The 7500-nt window shown below is 43.1% G+C and overlaps 1 protein-coding gene across 1 annotated transcript in view; it reads left to right on the top strand.

Moving 5' to 3' along the window:
• Nucleotides 1–901, top strand: part of pttg1ipb (PTTG1 interacting protein b) — a 6181-nt gene extending 5280 nt beyond the window's left edge. The window contains exon 7 of the mRNA XM_058391218.1: nucleotides 1–901. This exon is cut by the window's left edge and continues 2417 nt beyond it. The gene's annotated coding sequence lies outside the window, so the exon portion shown is untranslated.
• Nucleotides 902–7500: the final 6599 nt, after the last annotated feature.

The raw sequence follows: 7500 nt of genomic DNA on the forward strand, positions 1-7500 counted from the left end.
TTCCTATTCTTATTTTAGTCCATCAAAGTTTCATACACCTGTAATCCGGTCACATCAAGCTCCATGTTTAAATGGTCTCATGTCACACAGTATGTCTGTATTTGATTGGTCACTCAATTCAATTCAACATTTGTATTTCACTTATAATGATGGACATTGTCACAACGTAGTTTTACAGAAATATGTACATTTAGGATTCATAAATATTAAAATAATAAACTTAACCCAAATGTGAAAGCTGTAGGCAATGTTGGTGTGGAAAAACTCTGACTTCTGGGAGGTTTATTAGCTGCCTAAAGGGCGCTGTTTCTCTCCATGTTGGCGGCGGGGTGGGCTTCGCCATCACAGCTGTCATTAAAGCACTGGTAACATTCTGCACTACGCCTGCATGCCCAAATGTATACAAGGGGATCATGGTTCTAACTTACACTATATTACCAAACAAAAGTATTGGGACACCCCTCCAGATCATTGAGTTCAGGTGTTTTTCAGGGGTTGGGCTCGGCCCCTTGGTGATGACTGGTGTGTGTGTGTGTGTGTTGGAAGGGGGTGGTTCAACCAGTGAGGTACAGGTATTTATTGTGGTTTGTGTGTTTCTTCAGTCCGTGCAGGTTGGACCACCCTGTATTCCAGTACAGGCATTCCGGCTCCACCTCAGTTGCTGCGACCATTGACCAACTGTTGCCACTTCTGCCCCAAGATGATGTCATCATTGGGCAACAGTATAAAGCCGTGACAGAAGCTAGTACCAACAGCTTCAATTAGCTGGTTGTGTTTGTGCCCATTTTTTGATTGTCATAACTCTAGTTTTGAACTTTAACTATCCTGACTATAAGCTTGAGCTATGCCTTGTTTTTGTTCAGCTGCCTAGATTTTTATATACTGTAGTCACAAGCACAAGTAGTGGTAGAAGGGGTGTGTCGTGTAGTGGAATTGCTTAAACCAAGTTAATTGGCTACTGTGCATGTACGATGTGAACAACACGCGCATTCTTCCGGTTTGTAGCCCTGCACCTTTTCTTTAATAAAGTGTTGTGCATTGTTTAGCGAGATGCCTGGTGATTTGTGTTATTAATCCAAGCGGCAAAGGCCACATGGTGTCAGAAGCAAAAAAATAAATAAAATATGGAGACCAGAATATAAGACGGAATCTCAGACGCAAGTTATTGTGAGGACTGAAGTGTACAATGCCATGGCAAAGTTCACCCCACCCGAGCAGTTTGACATTTCCAAGCCCGAAGCGTGGCCAGACTGGAAGCAGAGGTTTGCTAGGTATCGGGTTGCATCACTGCTTACGGAGGAGGATGAAGTAGTGCAGGTAAATGCCCTGATTTACTCAATAGGAGCGGAGGCCAAGCACATATTCAAGTCGTTTACGTTTGATAACGAGGGAGATATTGACAAGTACTCAGTGGTAATGGCCAAATTTCATGAGCATTTTATCCCGAAACGCAACATTATCTATGAACGCGCCAAGTTCCACTCACGAGTTCAGCTTCCCGGTGAAAGTGTGGAAGCATTTGTCAGGCAGCTGTACAAGCTAGCTGAAAACTGTAATTTTGGAGCACAGAAAGAAGAACAGATGCATGACCGCATAGTGATCGGAATTCGTGATAAGCAAGTGTCACAAAAACTGCAAATGAAAAGTGATCTAACATTGCACACTGCTATTGAATTGGCCAGACATTGTGAATTAATAAAATCTCAGAACACAGAGGGAGCAAAGAGCGCAGAGCATGTGGATAACTTAAAATCAGCAAGGAAGAATGAACACAAAAGAGCTGGCAACTTAGCAAAAATGCACAAAAAGACGAAAAAAGGAACATGCACAAGATGTGGACGAAACCATGATGATAGAGAGCGATGTCCTGCAAAAGGAAAAAAATGCATGAAGTGTAATAAAGTTGGACACTTTGCAGCAGTGTGTCATTCAAAACCAGCAGTACAGGAGATAACTGAGTCTGATGAAGACGAATGCATGTTCTTAGGATCAGTTGAACAAAAAAAAAGCTGCATTGTTGGCAGAGGATGAGCCACCATGGTGCACCACCCTAACCTTAGTACATATGCCAGTCTCATTCAAAATTGATTCAGGCGCTGACACCTCAGTGATGTCCGAAGCTACCTATGAAACCTTACATAATAAGCCTAAACTTAGTGCAGTGAAAAACACTCTTCAAAGTCCAGGTGGCATCATAGCCACTATATATATATATATAGTGTGTATATCTAGTATAGTGCAATATGCACACAAAGAATAATTGTACCCAGAGGTTGCATATATAAGGAAAAAAGCAGTGGACCTAAAACAGAACCCTATACATTGGTATGTACACTAATCAGCCATAACATTATGACCAGCTCCCTAATATTGTGTTGGCCCCCCTTTTGCTGCCAAAACAGCCCTGACCTGTCGAGGCATGGACTCCACTAGATCCCTGAATGTGCGCTGTGGGATCTGGCACCAAGATGTTAGCAGCAGATTCTTGAACTCCTAGAAGTTCTAAAGGATCCTTAAAGGACTTAAAGGATACTTTTGATAGATACTGACCACTGCAGACCCGGAACACCCCACAAGAGCTGCAGTTTTGGAGATGTTCTGATCCAGTGGTCTAGCCATCACACTTTGGTCCTTTTGGTCAAACTCAAAGCTCAAATCCTTACACTTGTCCATTTTTCCTGCTTTTAACATAAACTTTGAGGACAAAATGTTGACTTGCTGCCTAATATATCCCCCCCACTAACAGAGGCCATGATGAGGAGATACTCAGTCTTATTCACTTCACCGGTCACTGCTCACAGTGTTATATCTGATCGGTGTAGTGTCAACATTTACATCTACAAACTGATAATGATCAGTCAAATAAGACCTGAACCAGGAGACAGATGTTTCATTATGTCCAGCAATTTTCTATCCCATCAGGTAGAATAGCATGGTCAAAAGCTGCAATAAGGTCAATTCAATTCAGTTTTATTTGTACAGCGCTTTTAACAAAGATCATTGTCTCAAAGCAGCTTTACATGAGAAACAACATAAGAAAACAACAAACATATAAACAGACAGACAGACAGACAGACAGACAGTCCTAGATGTTATCCCAAGTGAGCAAGCCTGAGGTGACTGAGGCGACTGTGGCAAGGAAAAACTCCCTTAGATGGAATGATGGAGAAACCTTGAGAGGAACCAGACTCAAAAGGGAACCCATCCTCATTTGGGTGACAGCAGAGTGTGAGATTACATTGTGCATTTATGTGTAGTCAATTGTGTGATGCAGATACAGCATGTGTAGAGTGTTATGTAAATCAGTAAGGAGGTTGTTGTCCACAGCGCTGCTTGAATATCCCAATCCTCACAAAGCAGAACCCGGCTGGAGCTGGTCCATCTCCGGATGCCACTGGAGCCGGCACAGTCTCTGTATGCCTCCGGATGGGTAGAAGAAGGGAAACATCCATCCATCGTCTATACCCTCTTATTCCTAATTAAGGTCACAGGGGTCTGCTGGAGCCTATCCCAGCACACATAGGGAGAAAGGCAGGGGTACACCCTGGACAGGTCACCAGTCCATCACAGGGCCACATATAGACAGACAACCACACACACTCACGGGCAATTTAGAATTACCAATCAACCTGATGTACATGTTTTTGGACTGTGGGAGGAAACCAGAGTACCCAGAGTAAACCCACGCAGGCACGGGGAGAACATGGAAACTCCACACAGAAAGGCCCCAGCCTGTTCGACCCCAGGATTGGAACCCAGGACCGTCTTGCTGTGAGGCAACAGTGCTAACCACTAAGCCACCGTGCTGTCCATGAGTTAACGTCTTAAAGCTTATTGTCCTCATCCCAACTAAAATCTTCAACATTGTAACGACATTACAGTATTGACATTACACTGCCCCCCCTTTACTAAAACAAACTCTCGTCTCCGAGTGGGCAAACAAAGTCTTTGAGGTACTCAGGCCTCCTCCTCAGCCTCCTTGGCCACACATCATTTCTGGCATTTGGCATTTACATTTCTGGCATTTGGCTTTAAGTCAAGTTGCTGGCTTGAGTCTACCAGGAATTGTGGGGTTGAGGCATGGGGTACAGAAGAAAATCCCTGGGTGGTGACAGAGTGTGAGGTGCTTAAAGGAAGAGATGCCTGAACAACTGGAGTTTGTGGCAAAGGCAAGGGGTCACTGTCCTTATTACTCTGTGAGCCCTGTGGTTTGGTCTTCTCTGATTGAAAAGGGCTAGTCAGGGTACCTCTGTATGGGACTATCTATCTCTGTGCAGAACTACCTTCCTGCCTTTATGAGGCATGCGTACCACATTTAATTGAACATTTAATGAACCTTAGTCAAATGAACACTGTTAACCATACCAGATTAACTGGAGGATGCGGAGAAAACTTTAACATCTTGCCTCGCCAGCGTCCAATAGCGGTCTGAGGCTGACGCGACTCCTGCACTCCCCAAAGGTATAGCGCGCAACACTGATAAGCATCCCACTTAAACAATGCACCGTAATTAAAAGTTCCTGCACACAATAATATTGAATGGTCCGTATAGATATTTAATACATAAAAATTGTCTTTTAACTTCATGGGAAATAGTTTTGGGAAGTACATCGGAAAAAATACAATAAAATTAATATTTCTCTTGCTATTTACTCCAACTGGTTACACATACACAGTGTGTGTTAAAACTGTTCATACACAGTGTGTGTTAAAACTGTTCATACACAGTGTGTGTTAAAACTGTTCATACACAGTGTGTGTTAAAACTGTTCATACACAGTGTGTGTTAAAACTGTTCATACACAGTGTGTGTTAAAACTGTTCATACACAGTGTGTGTTAAAACTGTTCATACACAGTGTGTGTTAAAACTGTTCATACACAGTGTGTGTTTGTGGTGAAGCGCTGAGGTTCTGTCTGTTCAGAGATCAGAGCATGTTGAGGTGCTTTAGAATTCACACCCGGTCTCTGTGAGGAGATGTAAAGAGCGGAAGTGTTGGTCTTTAATGCAGCAGGTGTAAATGTGAGATCCCACATCAATCCCAACACTACACATACACACACACACACACATGCTCACAGTGAGGTGGAGCTGAAATTCCCCTGAACCCTTATTTTCACTAGCCTAGTGGTAAACACTCGGCTGTAACGTCTCCAACCTCTGGAAAACTGTGGGCATGTTAAAATCTGTGTTATGATTAAAAAAGAATAAAAAGAAAAAGCCTAGATGTTTACATTTTTTAAGCAAAGCTCTAGAGACTGAAAGTATCTAGGGGCCCATACAAGAGTTTCAGAATCTTTATTATTCAGTATCTACAAAGCTGTTGTCATTTGGCTTCTCCCTTTTTCAGGGTTGCCACAGCCATCTGATCCACACAATTTGGGACAGGCTTTACACTGAATGCCATTCCTGATAAAGACCTCGCATTTTATCCAGGCTTGGGATTAGCACTTAGATTTAACCCCTCAGTGATTGGATTGCCCATGAATCAAACCTTGGCCATGGCGGTGAGAGCACTGGATCCTGCTGCAGGACCACTAGGGACCTATTCAGTACCTACAATAATAATGATCAGTATCTCGCTAGAAAATATATCAAACTGTAGAACGACTTTAAATCCTTTAGTAAAATGAAGCACATTCTTGACTGCCTAGTGGACAACATTTACCAACTCAACCAAAGAATCAACCAAGGGGAACTCTCAACATGAGGATAGTGTTCTCTGGGTGCTGAGCGGTGCGTAGAGAATGACATGTCCACTCAGTTAAGGAGTTCCTCAGAGTGCTTCTATCTGAACAGTATCCCTAAAAGAGGTCAACACTCCCAAAGTTCCTCAGCAGTGTTTGTGTATAGTCTTATTTCCTCTCTTGAGGTGATGATTGGTTTGCCAGGACAAAATTGGTCATTAATCTTTGACCACACTTTGTCCTTCCTCAATTTCAATATCGTATTAAACTTGAATTATATGGAATTAAATTAGTGGCTTGTCCGAATCAACACCCACAGTGAACAATAATAAATCTGTAAAGGCATGAATTTATATTTAAATAAATGGAGTGGAGATCATGATGGTTAAGAGTTCATAGCTATAACATGCTAATTAACTCTCATCTCAGAGACTTGTCTCTCTCGGCTAAGTTACAGAAAGCTGTGGAAACAAGGCTGATGAATACACTTCCTGTGTGGGCGTGAGAGAGACTTATCAGAGTGAGCTAAATCTGGATTGGCAATCAGTACCACGTCTCTCTGTCTCTCTCTCAGATAACATCTCATGGCTGAAGGTTGAAGGTGATTAAAAGTGTGCGAAGGCTTTGATGTGTCCAGCTGAGGCCATATCACTTCCTCTGATTAAAAATAAGAACCCAGACACTCACACACACAAAGAGGTAATAGTGGAGATCTTATTCAGTATGATTTTACATCATTAGTCTCAGGTTAGTGAATGCAGAGTTGGTGTGATTGCAGGTGCTGCTGAATTGTGAGATGAACCCAGGGGATTGTGGCTGAAAAAACCTCAGTCTAACAATGGAGACAGAAAGCTGGGTGTGTGAAGAGGCAGATAACATTTCAATTCCAGTTATCCCTAACTTCCTCTGGGCAGAGGTGTGTGTGTGTGTGTGTGTGTATCCCAAACCACCTACATCTACATAAAAATAGCTGACTGTGGCAAAATATTATGATCTGCAGCGTCCAACCTACCTCCAAATCATTGAGTTCAGGTGTTGTTTTTCAGGGGTTAGGCTCCGCCCCTTAGTTCCAGTGAAAGGAACTCTTAATGCTTCAGCTTCATACCAAGACATTTTGGACAATTTCATGCTCTTTGTGGGAACAGTTTGGGGATGACCCCTTCCTGTTCCAACATGACTGCACACCAGTGACCAAAGCAACGTCCATAAAGACATGGATGAGTGAGTTTGGTGTGGAGGAACTTGACTGGCCTGCACAGAGTCCTGACCTCAACCCCATAGAACACCTTTGGGATGAATTAGAGTGGAGACTGTGAGCCAGACCTTCTCGTCCAACATCAGTGCCTGACCTCACAAATGTGCTTCTAGAGGAACGGTCAAAAATTCCCATAAACATACTCCTAAACCTTGTGGAAAGCCTTCCCAGAAGCTGTTATAGCTGTAAAGGTCGGGACAACTCCGTATTACATTCACGTGCAGGTAAAGGTAGATGTCACAGTTTTGACCTGGCTCCCAGTCTCTGCTCTAATTCATCCAATTCAGTCCTGCAGTGTGAAAGTAGTTTTGACTGAAACATACCCCGGCGATGACCTACAGCCAATGAGAGAGCAAGATACAGGGCAGCGGGCAGTTCGGGGAGGAGTTATAGACCACAATATCATGTGCAGTGTGAACACACAGACTGAATACTAACACAGATAGTAGTGCAGTGTGAACGCAGAGACTGAATGCTAACACAGATAGTAGTGCAGTGTGAACGCAGAGACTGAATGCTAACACAGATAGTAGTGCAGTGTGAACGCAGAGACTGAAT

Source organism: Hemibagrus wyckioides, linkage group LG06 (genome assembly GCF_019097595.1).
Source record: "Hemibagrus wyckioides isolate EC202008001 linkage group LG06, SWU_Hwy_1.0, whole genome shotgun sequence".
Lineage (NCBI taxonomy): Eukaryota > Metazoa > Chordata > Actinopteri > Siluriformes > Bagridae > Hemibagrus > Hemibagrus wyckioides.